Genomic DNA, 19,677 nt, shown 5'->3' on the forward strand with positions numbered 1-19,677 from the left:
TGAAAGTTCTTTGTAGAATTTATGGAAAGTTATGAATAAGAATTACTCACAGTGGGAAGTCAAGGAAGAACTATTGCAAAGAGAAGCTATACTTTGTACATCTATCTAAATATTAATTCTTTCATCACTCTTGAGTGGTTTGTAATTGCCAGAACCAAGCTATGTTCTCTGTTTTCCTATGCCACTCATATGTCTTTTGGTTATTTTTATCTATTGGCAATAGTTTAAATTCCCTTTATTTGAATTTATTGCACATCACCTCTGCTTATAACTGAGCGAAATGAGTATTTTAAATGGATCTTTTAAAGAAAAAGCATTTCAGTAAAGAAACTAGTTCCTATGCCTAAAGGACTATCAAACTGTGCATATTATTTGATCCAGCAGTATTTCTATACTTGAGCCTGTATCTCAAAGAGATCATAAAGGAGGGAAAGGGACTCACATGTGCAAAAATGTTTGTAGCAGCCCTTTTTGTAGTGGCAAGAAACTCAAAACTAAGTAGATGCCCATCAGTTGGGGAATGGTTAGAATATATGTATGTTATGGAATATTATTGTTCTATAAGAAATGATCAGCAGATTGATTTCAGAAAGGCCTGGAGAGACTTACATGAACTGATGCTAAGTGAAGTGAGAAGAACCAAGAGAACACTGTATACAGCAACATCAAGATTATGTGATGATCAGTTCTGATGGACCTGACTCTTTTCAACAAAGTTATTTAGACCAGTTCCAATGATCTTGTGATGGAGAGAGCTTTCTGCACCCAAAGAGATCACTGTGGGAACTGAGGGTGTATCACAGTATAATATTTTCACCTTCTTCATTGTTGTTTGCTTACATTTTTTATTTCTCATTTTTTCCCTTTTTGATCTGATTTTTTTTTTTTTTGCTCAGCATGATAATTGTGGAAATATGTTTAGAAGAATTGCACAGGTTTAACATATATTGGATTGTTTGCCATGTTGAGAGAGGTAGGGTTAAAAGGGAAACAATTAGAACAGAAGGTTTTTCGGTGATAAAAGTAAAAAATTTTCTATGCATATGTTTTGAAAATTAAAAGCTTAAAAAAACAAGTTCCATATCTTTATTTTTTGAAATAGCACCAACCCCGCAAGTGTACATTAACAGGTAATGAGGTGAGAAAGACATGAACCACATTTTGCTTTTGTAGATAAAGTACCAACTACTATGTTATGTGTAGTCTGTCCTATTATTGCACATCCCATTTCGTACTTTTCCCAGTAATCTTGGGAGTGAGTAGTGGCAAGGAGATATCTGACCTGGAGAGCTATGTCTTTTGACATCATTCATTTACTCACCTGAAACAACTTTAGTTCTCCTGACATGAATTTGGTCTCATGTCTGGCTAAGTCACATATGCTACTATTTAACTGGCATTGCTCCCACCTGCTTTATGGAATCTTCCTTGATCTCTCAGTTCTGTGTTAATGTTTTGTGTTAACATCTTGTTTTCTTTGTTCTATAATTTGTAAAATAAATACGTTGGACTAAAATGTTCCTTCTAGCTCTATAGCTACAAAGCTATGATCCTATGATCTCTAGGAATTTATTCTCTCTCTCTCTCTCTCTCTCTCTCTCTCTCTCTCTCTCTCTCTCTCTCTCTTTCTCTCTCATCTATCTATCCCTAGCATCTATCACAATTCCCCTTACCATACTAAATGTTAATTGCGTCAATTACATTTGTTTTGTAAAAGAATCTGTATTCTGATATTGTGTTCTCCTCTCAAGGGAGGATGTTTATATCTTGTTTGTATTACATGTTTTTGATAAATGAATTAGAAAATCAATCCCCATTTGTCTTAAGTGGACAACTAGGTATGAGAATCCAGATACTGTCACTAATGCTGAGAGTTTTTAGTTACTTCCTTGCTGATACACATTTGGCAAGATCATCCAACTCAAAAATGTCATTCTTCATACTATTGTGTTTTGTTTATTACTAATAAGGTATGTGTGTTGTTGCCCAGGTCGGTCATGTATGTCCAAATGGGTCTTCTATAGACCAAATGGGTCTATATAAATATGGTTCTCAAAGAGATTTGAATATATACATACATGCATATGTACATGTATGTGAGTGAAGAGATAGAGACAGAGAGACAGATAAAAAGAGAAACAGACAGACAGACAGAGAGTATCCTTTACCCATTTTCTCTAAGATTTTTATTACCTCTGTAGAGGAAATAGGAGATCGGCACCATAAGTGTTCTTATTCTACTATCCTTAGACTGAAGGTACAAGATGAAAATTTAAGTTGAAGTCCTGCTGTTTTAGGAAGAAGTGCTACTAGCTATACATTCAAGGCTTGAGTTTCTTCCTACCAAATTACAATTACACAAAAAACACACATAGCAAATTACAAATGAACACATTTATTCATGAATGCAGCAAATAAAATTCAGAGAAATTAAACAGATGAAAATATGACAAATAATATAATTGAGGGAATGAGCTGTTCCTCTGAAAGTGAAGTGTCACAGCTCAATCAAGTCCCAGATCTCCCTCCTGAAAGGAAATTTGCTCAAATTTCTAGTTGCAAAACTTGAGGTAGTGATATGATCAAAATGCTGGTTTGTCTACATGTTAGTTCTTTCTCAGAGCTTGCTCTTGCTGAAAAGAAACTGGAACTGCAAGTCTTTTCCATGGAAGCTGCAAGTTAGAAGACAAAGTTTTGCTATTCTTCCCAGTTCATATTAACCCCTCCCCTCAGGAGGATATAAAATACTAAGTGATTAATCTCTATCAATGCATGCATGTATGCAGGCATGTTTCTATATGTATTGGATATGTGTGTTTGTATATACACACAGAAAAAGCAGAAATAGACAAAAATAGTAAATATTAATCAAGTGCTTACTATGTAGTAAGCACAGTTCTAAGCAACAAGGATACAATTATCTAGGAACTCAGAGTCTAATGGAGGAAGAAAGTTAAGACAGTGTTAGAGATATTAGACATAGGGTTATAGTGGAAAATCATTCCTATTACAGAGATATCCAAAATGACTCTCTATAGATGAAAGTTTTGAGCTCATTGGTCTATCCACCAATCAGGCTTTGGATATAAAACTAACAACCAGTGAATGGACTTTTGCATGCTTACATAATATGATGAGTATTCTATTCTCAAGTTAGCTCAAGCATAGCATATAAGTTATTCAATTTCACCTGATGCTCCTATTATCTCATTGTGAATTTCCACATTTCTTCATCAGCTCTGTAGTGCTCTTCTTTTTGCTGGATTGCTAACATTCTTTTGTTCTTTGTTGCCATTCCTTCAGATAGGCTTCTACTGATCAATAACACATAAATAACTGTTTAAAGTGCCTTATGATTTGCAAAGCACTGTTTTTTTCTCATTTGATCCTCAAAATTTTCTATTAGACAGCTGCTAATATTAACAGCATTTTACAAATAAAGAATTACAACTGAAAAAAATAACTTGCCTATGGACAATAATACCTAATAAATACTTGAGGCTTGATTTAAACTCAAGACCTCTTGACTGTTTGAGTTCTAGATTTGCTATTACTAATTGCCTTGGTTTCATCATCTGCAAGTAGAATTAACATATTCACCTCTTCTCTTATAAAGTTTTTGTAAGGAAACTTATGAAGTACTATGTAAATAGGAAAGTGATATAAATGTGAATTTACAATCTAGTGAGCTATAAATTAATTCATTCCATTCTCCTTCTGCTCTCACTGTGAGAAAAATTTCCCCCAATGATGAGTATATTTTGTCTTTAATCAGGAGACAGAGCCAGGGGACCATCAAGATGGAAGCCTCCTTAATTATAGTTTTAAAGTCTGATTTTTTTTAAACAATGTAATTATCTTAATAAATAACCATTATTTCCACGATGAATCATTTCATGAATAATTACACCACTAGAGAAACAAACAGATTAATGACTTCTTCCACAAAGGCAGAGTCCCCTTATGTCTAAATTTCTCTGTCAATCCCTGAAGTATGTAAGGGTTTTGATTGATGACCTGCTACCTTGCATTATGTCTCTGTGATTTGCATGGCATATCTCTTTATGCATAAAAGAAATAAAATAATAAGGTTATAGAAATTTGGAACTAAGAGAGGTCTTAGAAGGAAGAATGTAAGATCAAAAAGAAGTATAGAATCGTAGGGCTGGAAGAGATCTCAGAGATCATGTAATCTAAGGTCTTTTTGTGACATAAGATTAAATGACTTGTCAATATTCATTCGATATTCATTGAACATCTATTAAGTGCTTTCTCTGTGCCAAGAACTGTGATAAGCAAAAATAAAAATAAAACAATTCTTATTCTCAAAATCCTTATATACCATCTAGGAAAATAATGTGTAAAAAAAGATAAGTAGATAAAAAATATATAAAATGTATGTTTATATGTGTATGTGGTAGACCTGGATAACAGAGATCTGACTTCTAGTTAAGAAGATTTACTTTTAGATCCTGGGTCTGAGCCTAAAAGTTATGGATGATTTTGGAAAAATTCTATAATCTTATAGTGGCTTAGACCAGTCCCACATTTCAAACTAAGCACTGATCTAGTTTGTTAGGGAGGACTTTTTTCATGAATTACCTGCAGCAATGCAGTATTAGGTGAATGCTTCATCTTTCTCTTACCCCAAAAAATGGAGGACAAAGAAAGCTAAATAGGAAGTAGCATTTGAGGTGAATTGTTCCCCCCCATCCTCTATAGTGCTTTCATTTTCTGTAAGTTTATTTTTAATACACATTACTTTATGAATCATGTTAGGGGAGAAAAATCAGAGCAAAAGGGAAAAAAAACCATGGGAAAGATTTTAAAAAATCAGAATATAGCATGTTTTGATTTACATTCAGTCTCATCTGTTCTTTTTTTGGAGACAGATGGCATTTTCTATACAAAGTGTATTGGAATTGCTTTGGATCACTGAACCATTGAGAGTCAATCCTTTTATAGTTGATCATTGCACATTCTTGCTATTATAGTATGTACAATGTATTTCTAGTTCTTCTTGTTTTGCTCAGCATCAATTTACGCAAATCTTTCTAGGCCTTTCTGTAATCAAGTTGTTCATATTTTAATAGAACAATGATATTTCATTATCTTCATATAACACAATTTGTTAAGCCATTCCCCAGTTGAAAGTCATCAATTGTTTTCCAATTCTTTGCTACCACAAAAAGAACTGCTACAAACTTTTTTTTTTTCACATTTGTGTCTTTTATCCTCTTTCATGATTTTTTTTGGGATACAGACCGAGTAATGGCACTGATTAAAGGGCATGCAGAGTTATATGGCCCTTTGGGTATAATTCCAGATTACTCTCCAGAATGGCTGGATGTAGTCACAATTCCACCAATAATGCATCAGTGTCCCAGTTTTCCCACATCCCCTCCACCATTTATCATCATCTCTTCCATCAGCCAATCTGAGAGATGTGAAGTGATACCTCAGAGTTGTTTTAATTTGCATTTCTCTAATCCATATTGATTTAGAGTATTTATTCATATAACCATAAATGACTTTAATTTTGTCATATGAAAATTATCTCTTCATATTCTTTGACCATTTATCAATTAGGTAATTGTAGAGGGCGGGAACTCTGGAGAAGTATACTTGAAACAAAGATATTTACAACAAATTGTTAACTCATGATTGATGAGATGATAATTCTCTAGTTCACATATACTTAGTACTTAGTATAGTGATATAATGATTGTCTAGTTCACACATACTCAGTATGCTGTAATGATGTAATTGTAATAAGGTATTTAAGGGCTGAGAGAACTAGGGACAGGGTGAGTCAGTCAGAGTGAAAAGACTATGGAGAAACAATAAAGACTTTAGACTCCATTCCTGACTATCCTTGTGGTGCTTATTATGCTGAGACCAAGGCCCCTCAGGAGGACCTACAGAAAGCTAGCCTGGATATTATAGGGAGTGACTTGTATTCTTATATATATTTGACACAGTTTTTAAAAATTATATAGTAATGAGACCTTTACCAGAAATGCTGGCTGTAAAGATATTTTCCCCCAGGTTTAATATTTTCTTTAATGTTGTTTCCATTGGTTTTGTTAGAGCAAACCTCTTTATTTTTATTTTATTTATTTATTTGCTGAGGCAATTGGGGTTAAGTGACTTGCCCAGGGTGCAAGCTCTGAGTCTTGGCTGTGAGCACAGCATCCCCTTTTATTTGCAAGGGTTCTTTTGTCTGCTGTTTTCAGGAAACAGCCTCTTTTCCAGAGTTTGCCTTCTAAACTGGGATTGGAAGCTACCCCCGTGATGTACTCCTATGCTGAGGGAGGACTAAGGATCTCAGTTGTTAATCTGTTGTGATTAAGACCCTCTCACTGGCTTTCTCAGCATTTGTCTGACCTGGGCTGAACGCCCTTTTCACCCCAGTAATACTGATCTTTCTTGAAGGTTTTTCAGTCTATCTTGAACTGGGGAGGAGTTTCATTTCATTAGATTCTGTTCAAAGGCTTGGTTTCAGTTGATTTTTGAGGGAAAATGGGAGAGCTCCAGCAGATTCCTGAGTTTACTCCCCCATCTTGGCTCCACCCCAGGAAGTCTTTGAGGTGAATTTTTTGTTAATTTTTAATAGCTTTTTATTTACAAGTTATATGCATGCGTAATTTTACAGCATTGACAATTGCCAACTTTTTGTTCCAATTTTTCCCCTCTTTCCCCCCACTCCCTCACCAAGATGGCAGGATCACCAATACATGTTAAATATATTAAAATATAAATTAAATACAAAATAAGTATACATGCCCAAACCGTTATTTTGCTGTACAAAAAGAATCGGACTCTGAAATATTGTACAATTAGCTTGTGAAGGAAATAAAAAAAAATGCAGGCAGGCAAAAATATAGGGATTAGGAATTCAATGTAATGGTTTTTAGTCATCTCCCAGAGTTCTTTCACTGGGTGTAGCTAGTTCAATTCATTACTGCTCCATTAAAACTGATTTGGTTCATCTCATTGCTGAAGAGGGCCAGGTCCATCAGAATCGATCGATCATCATATAGTATTGTTGTTGAAGTATGTAATGATCTCCTGGTCCTGCTCATTTCACTCAGCATCAGTTTATGTAAGTCTCTCCAGGCCTTTCTGAAGTCATCCTGTTGTTGGTCATTTCTTACCAAACAATAATATTCCATACTATTCATATACCACACTTTATTTAGCCATTCTCCAATTGATGAACATTTACTCAGTTTCCAGTTTCTGGCTACTACAAAGAGGGCTGCCACATTCTTGCACATACAGGTCCCTTTCCCTTCTTTAAGATTTCTTTGGGATATAAGCCCAGTAGAGACACTGCTGGATCAAAGGGTATATGCACAGTTTGATAACTTTTTGAGCATAGTCCAAATTGCTTTCCAGAATAGTTGGATGCATTCACAATTCCTCCAACAATGTATCAATGTCCTTGTTTTCCACATCCCCTCCAACATTCCGCTTTATCTTTCCCTGTCATTCTAGCCAATCTGACAGGTGTGTAGTGGTATTTCAGAGTTGTCTTAATTTGCATTTCTCTGATTAATAATGATTTGGAGCATCTTTTCATATGGTTAGAAATAGTTTCAATTTCTTCATCTGAGAATTATCTGTTTGTATCCTTTGACTATTTATCAATTGGAGAATGGCTTGACTTCTTATAAATTAGAGTCAATTATATATTTTGGAAATGAGGCCTTTATCAGAACCTTTGATTGTAAAAATCTTTTCCCAGTTTATTGTTTCCCTTCTAATCTTGTCTGCATTGGTTTTGTTTGTACAAAAACTTTTCAATTTGATATAATCAAAATTTTCTATTTTGTGATCAGTAATGATCTCTAGTTCTTCTTTGGTCATAAATTCCTTCCTCTTCCACAGGTCTGAGAGGTAAACTATCCTGTATTCCTCTAATTTATTTATAATCTCATTCTTTATGCTTAGGTCATGAACCCATTTGGACCTTATCTTGGTGTACAGTGTTAAGTGTGGGTCAATACCTAGTTTCTGCCATACTAGTTTCCAATTTTCCCAGCAATTTTTGTCAAACAGTGAGTTCTTATCCCAAAAGCTAGGGTCTTTGGGTTTGTCAAACACTAGAGTATTAAAGTTATTGACTCTTTTGTCCTTTGAACCTAACCTATTCCACTGCTCAACTAATCTATTTCTTAGCCAATACCAAATTGTTTTGGTAACTGCTGCATTATAATAACTATAATTTTAGATATGGTACAACTAGGCCGCCTTCATTTGATTTTTTTTATTAATTCCCTTGAAATTCTTGACTTTTTGTTTTTCCATATGAACTTGAGATGAATTCTTGAAAGAAGAGATGCATACTCTCTCTGGAGGAGAGTATTTTGGAGATAGGATAGTCCATGCTAAAGCATAGCGATGGAAAATGCAATATTGTATGTAGAAAATAGCAAACAGGACATTTGGCTAGATTTTATAGTTAATTCACTAGATTAGTGTTAGAATGTCAGCTTGAACTCACGCTTTGACATTAAGATCACAGGTTATTTCAACCTAAATAGCATTCAGATGCCAAAGGCATGTTATACTCTATGATGCTTTTATGTAAGGGTAAAATTTTTGTGATTTCATATTGTTTGGTTTGTTTATTTTTTTTTTTTTTGTTGTTGTTCTTGAGGAGGGCAAAATGACATCACTATATTAGAGTCAAATTATACTGTGTCTGATGGGCAAAACAGACCAATATGAGTTGGGAATGCTCTACCACAAGTTGGGCACAAATTGTCTATGACAACATTAGGGACAGCTTCTCCAGCTTTGTATTTCTTCTCACCTAATTTAATTTTGCTTTGCACATGGAGCACAGCACCTTCAATGATGAGGGTCTGCCCTGTTGGGTGCTGCTGTGCGAGTATCTTCCATGTTATGCAGTCATTTCTAATATTCTTATGTTGATTTAGGCTATCTACTGAAATGGTTGACTAGGGAGTAGTCAATGCATGCTACAGATTTTTGGAGCCACAGAGAGAGTTAGGTGAATTAGGCGGACAGCGAAGGTGGAAAACAGTTCTGAGAAGTGCTAAACAGTTTTAGACTAGAATTACTAGTCTTCCATGAACACATTCTGTGCTCTGGGATTTTTAATCATATCTTTAGTGAATATCAATACAAAAAGCCAGATTTCTCAGTTGAATCAATTGATGTTGAAACTAGAGAGGAATAAATCCTTAATTGATTAAGGGTAAGTTAAGTACTTTGATCATAAAATAAAGATAGATAACACCATACCCAGGAAATATCTTGTGATTAACTAAAAATATCCAACAGATATGTGGGCTCTATACAGTGCCAGTTCAGATTTATGTAATTCAATAACAGACCAGACTAATGGTGTAATAACTTCATGAAAACCCCAAAATTTTTTATAACTTGGAGGGAGAAAAGGTGAGAATGAGCATCACTAAGGACTCTCTAAGCATTCTGACTTTCAGATCCTAGCCTAGAACTATACCTAAAAGCAAGCTGATGGTGTACTCCATGAGAAGTCTACAAAAAGGAAAATTATTTTCAGAAAATAGCAACTGTGAGTTTATCTTTGGACATATGTATCCTTTAGAGTCTACTTTACCCAAAGACCTTCTGTGTTCAAAGGAACATGTGTCCCCAGTGTGAAAGGATATTTCTCTAACAATTACCCAAAATATATTTAGTTAATGAATATTTTCTTTAAAAGTGCATTTTCCTCTTCTGCTTGATAATCAGTGAAGTAGATTCTGGATAGGAGTTCATGGATAATAGTATTAGAAAACAATCTGATGCTTAGGGGTCCCCTAAGAATCCTGTGGAGAAAAGTATTCATTCATTATATTGTATCCATTTCTATAATTCAAGAGTATAGGGGAGATAACCTTGGATAGGATGTTATATTTGCAGGAACTGAATTATTGGGAATTTCTCAATGGGAATCTCAGAGTTGTGTTGGTGAAATTATTTCATATTTTATTTTTGATAAAATGAGAATAATACTATATTTATCATTACCATCGCTTTAATTCTCTAATCAGAGATCTCAAGGGAGAAGACTCCCTTGACATTATTATTTGTCATGTACTTTTCACATTTTAAAGCTGAGTGAGTCAGGCCATTTTCCAAAATGAATTATGAATCATAAACCTTTGGGGTCACTATAGTGTTGCATTTTTGTGAAATCCATATTCAGAGTGGACATTTATTGAGCACATAACTATTATGAAGTGTTATCAGCATAGTGTCTGGAGTTAATTCACTTGGCAGAAGTAAGGTTTAATTATCTCTTTTCTGAAGAGATTGATTTTAGTCTTAGTCTTTGCACTCCCAGGTAAGAATAGAATAATTTTTCAGTTAAAATTATCAAATCCTTAAGGTCCATATCAGAGTAATTAAGGCAAGTATATACCTTAGTGGCCTATACATATTAATATATACATATTTGATACATTTTTGTGCTACTGTTGACTGGAATAAGTTTACCTAATTTTATCCACCACCAAAGCCTAGTTTCTACATTTTTTTCCCTAAAAGTAACTTAAAAAGACCATATATTAAGTTATACAGAGGATTTGTGACCTATTTTGTTACAAACAATGCTAATGCCAATTAAATCATAGCTCTTTTGAATCAATCATTAAATCAATATTATTTGCAGAAGTGGTGATACTGATGGTAGATTCTTTAGAGTAGATCTTTAACTGTATATCAGGTATATAAATCTCCACTATTTTCAACAAAATTAAACATTCTACTAATTCATATTTCAACTCCAAAGTTTATGAAATTTTTTATTCATGATCCCCCCCCGCCATGTTTTCAATGTTTCCTTTTTTTCAAAGTGGATCCATCCAACAAACTTGGTATGTATACTAGGTATACTAAGATTCTTTCCAGTTTTCAGAAAGTTACTGATAGATTGTCTATCTGTAGTCTCTTACCTAACCAGTTCAACTCTTTTTCTGACTTTAGGAGTCCTTGATGATTTTGTTGTGCTATTTCACATGTATCATGGGACTGGTATAGATGTTAAAAAAGAATAGTTACAACAATAGCAGCAATAGTAAACAAATGCCAGTGGATTTATGAGCAAAACAAAAACAATAGGGATAAAAGATTTTACAGAATTGAAATCTGGTAAGTTAAACAGAAAGATATATATTAGTATGAATAATAAATCCCCAAAAGTATTTCTACATATTAAAAATCACTATATTTCAAGTTAAAACGTATATGATATCATAATTGATTCTAACCCAATGGAAATATGCAGAATGAATTTTAATAATGCATCCTCTTCAGGGGATTAAATTATTCAGACAAATTGGAATCTAGGTATAAAGAAGTAAATTTCCTGGTGAATTTAACAGCTTTTCTCCCTTTACAGATAGTTTTCTATTTTCAAATTTATATATATATATATATATATATAATATATATATATATATATATATATATATATATATATATATATATATATTACTTCACCTCTTTTCCCTCTCTTTAGTTTCCTAAACTCTAGCCACTATGTATGGTTTCACCTGCCTAGGATCTACTAAAGTCCTCAGTTGCTAAATATCTGAGAATTCCCAAAGAAATCCTTTGGATCAAGGAATATCATTGGATATTTCAGACCCAACTATGGAACAAAAGCAGCATTCATTCTCTTGGGAAATGCTAGACTGTAAAAATATGATGGTTTGCTTATCTACAAGGGCCCTATCTGTAGAAATAGTTTCTCAGCACATCTTGACTCCCAAGAATTCACAAGGATACACAAAGACACACACCTAAGCTTATATGCAAATAATAATTTATGTCATCTCACAGGAGGCTTCATCGATGGCATCTTCCATATTCTGGGTCTAGTGTTCTTAGAAAAATGGCAACTCAAAAAGTAAGTTCAGGGAGCCCTGTGAGCCTCTGTCACATAGCAAATGACAGAAGAAGGATTTAAAGCAGGTCTTCTTGAGGTTAAGGCAATTTCTCTATTTGATGTATGTTATACTGTTTCTCAAACACTTATAATCAAGGGATATCTATGTGAATAATATTTGCATTTCTGTTATAGAACCACATCCAGGCAACTCAATACTGCATTGAATGAAGCACAGAACTTGGTATCATCAAAGTCTTATTTCAGACATTTACTAGTAGTATGTAAAACTGAATAAAGCACCTTACAAATCTGCAACTTGTATTACATTGGTAAAATGTGGATAATAATATCATCTGACTTCTAGAGTTGTTGTAGGGATCAAACAAATTAACATATGTAAAATACTTCACAAATATTAAAGGCATATACATATAATGTCTATCTTTCTATATATGTGTGTATACATACTATAAATTGATATTAGTATCATTATGGAGAGAGCATATGGGAAATCACTCATTCAGATAATTCCTACTTTCCTTGTTTCTAGAGGACTCCAAGGAAATGATGAACAAGAAGTAATTTGATGCAGATAAAAATATATAGCATTCAGAGTGCAAAAACAGATAAACAACAACCACAAAATCAAGTACTTTGAGGTCTAGAGGGACCTGGAGGGAGGTTTATGTAGCAATGCAACCTCTTTAGGGAACAATTGGTTCAGGAGGTAGAGGCAGGCAGAGGTGCTGAAATAGCAAGAGTCATGACAGAAAAGATCAGCCTGTGGACTTCATCCTTGCTACTACTGATAGCTATAAAAGAAGCAACATGAAACAACATCTTAATTACATGTTATACATCAACAACCAAGTAACAACCTAGACATAGTTCCAGAGATACTATGAATCATATGGACTGTTTTAAGTTTGAGGTAAAAAATAGGATGTAACAAAGGGAAAGAGATAATTGCTTGACAACCTCTTGAAAGGTGAAAAATTCTAATTCTTGAGGAAATCCAGTATGTGTCCACTCTGTGTATCTGTTAAGTAAAACAGAAAAAAAATATATTTTTGAGCTATATTGTTAATGTGATTGGTTATAGGAGTCCTTTTATGTTCTTTTGAGGGAAGGCAAAGACAATCCAGACATTGATATTTCAAGGTTTTTCTTGCTGGGGACAGAAACCAGAGCTTATTTTATGTAGGACATGAGCTGCTTTCATTAAAAATGTAAGCATTTCAATTTCAGTGGGAAAGAATAAAGAAGAGTAATTTGATTAGACTTCCTCCTGAAAAATGGAATTCAGTTCCATCTTGTTAGAATAAGGAATAACAGATACACAAGTGATATATCCATAGATGAAATAATGAAATAAATTATTATTTCAAAATGCCTCTGTTGTTTTGATACCATATTCATCTCTTCCTTCTTCATTGGCTCCTTAACTTAGGACCAAGTTCTCTCCAGTAACCATGGAATGATTGCAAAGGATATGTGAATAGTTCTGTACATATTGGTTGTCAAATTTATTTGCATTTAGCTTTAATAAAATGTGCACTGAGACAAGATAATAAATAAGCAAAGATCTTCTTTATATGGATTTAATATGTCTCATTCATATTTGCATTACTATCTTCAAAGGTATATAAATGCTGCTATGATTAACACAATTCAGATCTATTTATGAGTTGTTGAATCTATAGAAACTTGCTGTTAATAATAATATCTGTACAACATTACTATGGCAGAGATCTTAATTTTTTTAAAGAAAAAATTACAGAGATGCTCATTAGTAGATAATTTCTATGAAACCTTTGGCCAGAAAAAAAAATCCATGGTGATCAATTGGGTAAAAAAATATATATATAATTGTTCTCAATTGAAAGACTACGGTTTGGAGAAAATCTCCAATGCTTGACTTCCTCAAGGTTTTGTCTAAGTCAAGAGAATGCCTTCTTTATGATCTTTACAAATCCTATCTTTTAAAGTGTAGCTCAAGTGCCACCTTGATCATGAAGTATTCTCTCTTCTTTCCATCCAGAAGTGATAATTCTCATTTAATTTCATGGCACTGTATATACTATTTTATATTATATATCATTTGCTTTAGATTTTATTTATTACAATATATATATTTTTAACATAGACTTATAGCCACCAACATATAGCACACTGGCTTACATATAATATTTATAATGAATATTTGTTGAAGAATGAAGAAATGTTATTTTTTTTGGGGGGAGGGGCAGAGGGTCAGTCCCTTGCCTTCACACCAGATCTGTTTGAAACTAGAGGATTTGGAGTCTCTTGCTTTATTACTTAATTCAGGTGAGAGACAGCTCCAACAGTTGGTACCACATTTTCTCCATCTTGTCTCCAGCCAGACACTATTACACAAAGCTGAATGTAGTCACCTAAGGCAAAAAAGATACTTTCCTGCAGTTAATTACCACATGTTAACATAAGAAAATAATCCTCCGTACTCTGCTGAATACAATTGTTGGGCTGGATTGAACTATGATGATATCTGGTTCACCAGCCCTCCTACCTTTAAGCATGGATTTAGAATCTCAATTGGTATGGATAAAATTTAATGCAGCACAAAATATCTCTGAAGAAAAATGGTGCTATAAAATGTCCTTTTTGGTGGTGAGTCATTTTAGTGCAGAGCAGTATTTCCTTGGAGACAGGTCATTAAGGGTGTGCTTCACCCAGACTGTTGTTAAGCCCATTGTATCCCCTCTGGGGGATATGGATTTGTGATTCCAAAGGATATTTCTGAGAAGGAGTCAAAGGGCTGTGGATACCAGTTTTCTTTGGCTATGGAGAGAATGTGGGGAGGGCTATAAATAGACTGTTTCTAGAATTAATAGACCATTACACATAGGATGTAATTTTAGGAATATTCTTCCATGGCTTGATATGATGCTTGGGGATTCTTTGAGCTTTTCAAAAAAATTTAAAGCATTATTTCAATGAATATTGGCAAAAATCACAGAGTGAATTATGATATGTATTAGTGAAGGGAATCACTGGAATAATAAGTTTATAGATGTATATATTTTTGTGTGTTTTCTTTAAGATAAAATAAATCCTATTTCTCCTCTACTTTGTTAGCCTGAATATTTGCATAGCAACAGAAGGCCAAATGAGTGTGCATGTAAATCTATATGTCAGCATATGTGTGATTATTTGTTTATTTAAATCACATTTTCATTTTCCAGGGAAAATATATATTGCATAAGAAAATGGGTCGAATAAATTTTCGAGGGAAGAACCCAGGATTGAACCTGGAAGATATGAATTCAGTGTTTTGTTAAGGAATAACAAGTTGTTTATTGTTATTGGGATCTGATCTTATCTATGCATTTGAAATCTCTTTGGGTGTTTGGATTAGCTGATTTTGCTTATTGAGACCTTAGTGCTCATTTCAGAATGTAGCAATAAATCCGTAAGTTAAAGCTAGACAAAAACTAAAATATCACCAAGTTCAATGTCCCTCATTTCAAAGGCAAGGAAAAATAGACTAAGAAATGTATATGCTTTGTGAATCCTACCTAGCATGTAGCACTCTACTTTGCATATAGAGAAATCTCATTAGGTTTTTGGCTTTTATATTTAGAAACTGAAAGGATGGTAGAAATAATCTATTCATATCACAAAGCATACAGAAAAACTCTTAACAATTGAATTTGCACAATATATTGATCTAGCAATTACTTTGTAAGGTATTATTTAGTAATGAGTTCCCTGTCACCAAAGATGTTTTATATGAGTGAAGCTATCTACATATCAGTGCTTCTTGACAAGGTAGAAATCATTGTTCTATGGATTGGAAAAAGGAAAATTGTGGCTAGATGACTTCAATGTTAATTTTCTCAAAATGTATCATAATATTAATGTGATTGCCCTCAAGAACAGATGAATGGCATGGAAAGCAAATGATGCAAATTTTAATGTGTACTCTAATTTTATGATGGGTGGGAAAAATTGAAACTTACTATTATTAATATGTTATCATTTTGTATGTTGTTTAAGTTTACTGTATTGCTATTAAATATAATCACCATTTGACAACTAATTAATTATAATTATTTATACTTACATAATTTATATAATTATGATAAATAATATTAATAATATCTTATTTTTGACCAATTTTCCAATGGAGGGTTATAACAGATTTATTATCCATCCTGGGTATCGAAATATATGAACCATCACCTTGGACTTTGTATTCCATTCTGTTCCTCTGTTCATTCTGACCGCTGTTCTTTCAACATACTGTCTCTCACCAGCTCTTCCTGTTGCTTTGCCAGGATTTGCCCTTAACATATATCATATTTCTCCAATTATAACGTCCTTCCCTCTCTATTACATTTTAAGCTTTTTGAGAGTAGTATGTGCAATACCTCTCTTCATATCTTTACATCTATTTCTATTAACACTATGTGCTTATCATTGTATGTTTATATATTTTGTTTATAAAGTTATCTATACATGCATTTATAATTATATCCTTGCATATATTATATATTTTATCTTGTAGTCACTTTATGTAAATTTGTTTCCAAACAGATAATTACAGTATGTATATTTGAAAATGAAATGAATCTCAGATGTCATATAATCCAATATGTTGATTGTTTCAGATAAACAGAATGAGGCATAGAAATAAGGAAAGACCTGTTCAAAATTATGCACCTATTGGAGGAAAAAGTTAGACTCACTCTAGTGTTCCTGCATTATAGAGTACTGAATAAAACACCAAACTTTTGGTGACAGACCTGCATATTTGTCTTTCTTCTTATATTTAATAGATGAGAAACCATAGGTAAAGTCAATGAATCATCTTGAGCCAATCTTCTCATTTGTAATATAAAAATTATAATACTGAAGAGAGAGTATTTACCTGTCAGGTTTTTTTGTGAAGCTCAAAAAAAGTAAATTAAGGTAAAGTTTTTGTAAAATTTAAAGTGCTATCTACTGGAAATACTGTCTATTTTTAACATTTCATCTGAAAGAGAAATGTAAGTGTATATAAGTGCTGGAGAAAAGAAAATCATGTCATCACAAAGACTCAAAATAAGTCAGAAAACATTTCCCCCATCCCTGTATCAGTTCATGGCTTTTAAAAAAAATGACTTTTCATCAATTTGGTTCAAATTTATTGCTTAACTAGGATTCAGTTCATCTTGATCAATTTGCAATCCAAATAATTAGGGCAATACTTTGTGCATTGGGGTTTGTAGCTTGCTTTAACCTAAGTCACTGACTGCCATTTTCAAAAACAAAGAAATTATTCCTCTTGATGAGAATCTAATGAGAAAAGCTATTGATGTTTTCTTACCAGTATAGAGGCATATTATAAAAGAAAGCTACTGGGCTGGGAAATGGAAGAGACTAATGTTCTAGGCCTGCCTCTCTCTCCAACTGATATGTGACCTTGGGAAAATCAATTTATTTTTTACAGACTTGTTTCTTTTTAATGACTAAAAGAATTCAGTTAATCATTATGGGTTGGATTGTTGGATAGCCTAGATGTATTGGTCAAAGGTGCTATATCTGACTGCCAGATTCTACTATTTATCTCAAGGCTGTCAGAGGGGAGAACTAGGAAGTTGTACTAATGGATGAAGATTGCAGTAAGATGTCTTTTGATCTTGCAAGGAAGAATTTTCTAATAACTAGAGCTATTCAAAATGTTATGGACTGCCTTGGGAGGCAGAGAGTTATCTACTGTTTTACATCTTAAACAAAGGCAGAATGTTCATTTGGGTATATCACAGTGGCAATCTCTGGTGGTATGTTATTTCAACAAGATGATTGCTGAAGTTCTAGTTCTGAGCATCTGTGATTCAATAATGAATATTGCCTGAAGAACTCACTACTTTTGTGCTGAAGCCTAGGGCACATTTTTTTCTGAAATGTGGCTCTTCATATTAGGGCTGTCTTGAATAATCCGATTCTTGAGGAGGAATTTTAAAGTTCAATAGGAATCAATTATAGGTTCTTACAAAGTGTCCAGTTTTCTCTGTCTCCACTTCTAGTAGAATCACCCGACTCTCTTCATTCTAGTAAGGGTTTTAAGAAGGTATGTTTTCACTTGGTCTGCTTCAAAAAGATTTTTATGTATGAATTGTAGTAGAGATTTTCAATGTAATTGACACAATTCATTGACATTTCACTAGTTTTTCCTTTCCCCATGCTATTGTAAAATTAGTGTCCCAAAACAACAAAACTGTAAAGGAAGAATATAATGAGAAATAAAAATAAAATCAGACAGGATATTTTCTGGATTTTTAGGTTTATTTTTGTGTACTTTTTTGAGAATGTGTGTGTGTGTGTGTGTGTGTGTGTGTATAATATTATAATATGAATATATGTATATTTCTATCTATTCATTACATATATAGAGATATTGATATCATTTTATATCATCTTTATTTGCAAATGTTATCTTCCTCTCTTTCCCTATGCAAAAAAAATGGCATTGATAATGAAAATAGAGAGAGAGTGAAAAAGAGAGGGTAGTAATAATATAGCAAAATTATAAACATTAACTGAAACTGAAGGTGTATGAAATATTTCTTACCCATAATCCACTAATGTCACAAAGAAGGTCATTTACTTGAAGAGTTGTTTCATCATCATCATTATTAAGTTTTTTATTCAGTTGTTTTTCTCTTCTTTTCCATTCATAGTGTACTCATTGTACTTCATTATCAGTTTACATGGCATCTCATGATTCTTTTAATTCTTCATTTTTCTGTTTTTTACAGTGCAGAAATAGTTCATTTAGTGAATATTTTACAATTTACTTAGCCATTCCTCAATCATTGTCTACATTTCTTTCCCATAACAAAAAAAAATTGTTGTTTTGAATATTTTAGTATTGGGAGAAATGATTATTAATAGCCAAAGTTTTAGGGAGAACCAGAATTTCTCCCCCTTTTTCAGAAGTTCAAATTTTAAAAGTTTGGCCTCTTGAAAGTCATTGCTGATAATGAAATTGGACTAACTTGTTCAAGAGCAGCAACACATTGTGTTCTGCATAAATTTGGGTGGGGCATAAATTCTTTAAAAAGATTGCCCAAGCCTGGAGGTGGCCTGGGTATAGAAATAGTTCATCTGTCCAAGGGTGACTTCATGTCACTCTAGATCTTTAATTGTAATATTCTCTCTTATTAATTGTTAACTAGTCAAAGTTGATTACCAGTCCTCCTCCAAAAGAACATAAAAGCTTTGAGCCTGCTGCCAGGATTGTCTTTGTTCTAAAAGAGATGGTAAAATGACATTTTTTAAAATTAATAAATGTGCTGGTTTTGTTAATGAAATGAATAAATTACCTAGAACTATATCTCTTGAACTTTTTTAATCATCACAGTATAAAAGAGACAATTTTTAAATCATCTTTCACTGACTTAGAATACAGTTACAATCACAACATAAGAAAACATTAAAACTGATAAAATAAAATAATAAAATTATTTTGTTAATAAAAAAATTATATGTATGTAATGGTGTAACAAAGTAATCTGATACTAGCTCTAGAAAACTGATTGTTAAATTTTTACTATGAACATTAACACCTCAAAAAGTGCAAACACTACAAACATCAGGGTATAATTTAACATTTTATTTATTATAGACAATAAAACAGTGAAAAATATTAATAATATTCACCATAAATAAATGAAACTTAAAAGAATTTCATTTAATTTTACTGCTGGAATCCTCAACTGTAAAATGAGTGACTTATAGAATATTATAAATCAAAGGGA

The sequence above is a fragment of the Antechinus flavipes genome, chromosome 1, assembly GCF_016432865.1.
Source record: "Antechinus flavipes isolate AdamAnt ecotype Samford, QLD, Australia chromosome 1, AdamAnt_v2, whole genome shotgun sequence".
NCBI classification, from domain to species: Eukaryota; Metazoa; Chordata; class Mammalia; order Dasyuromorphia; family Dasyuridae; genus Antechinus; species Antechinus flavipes.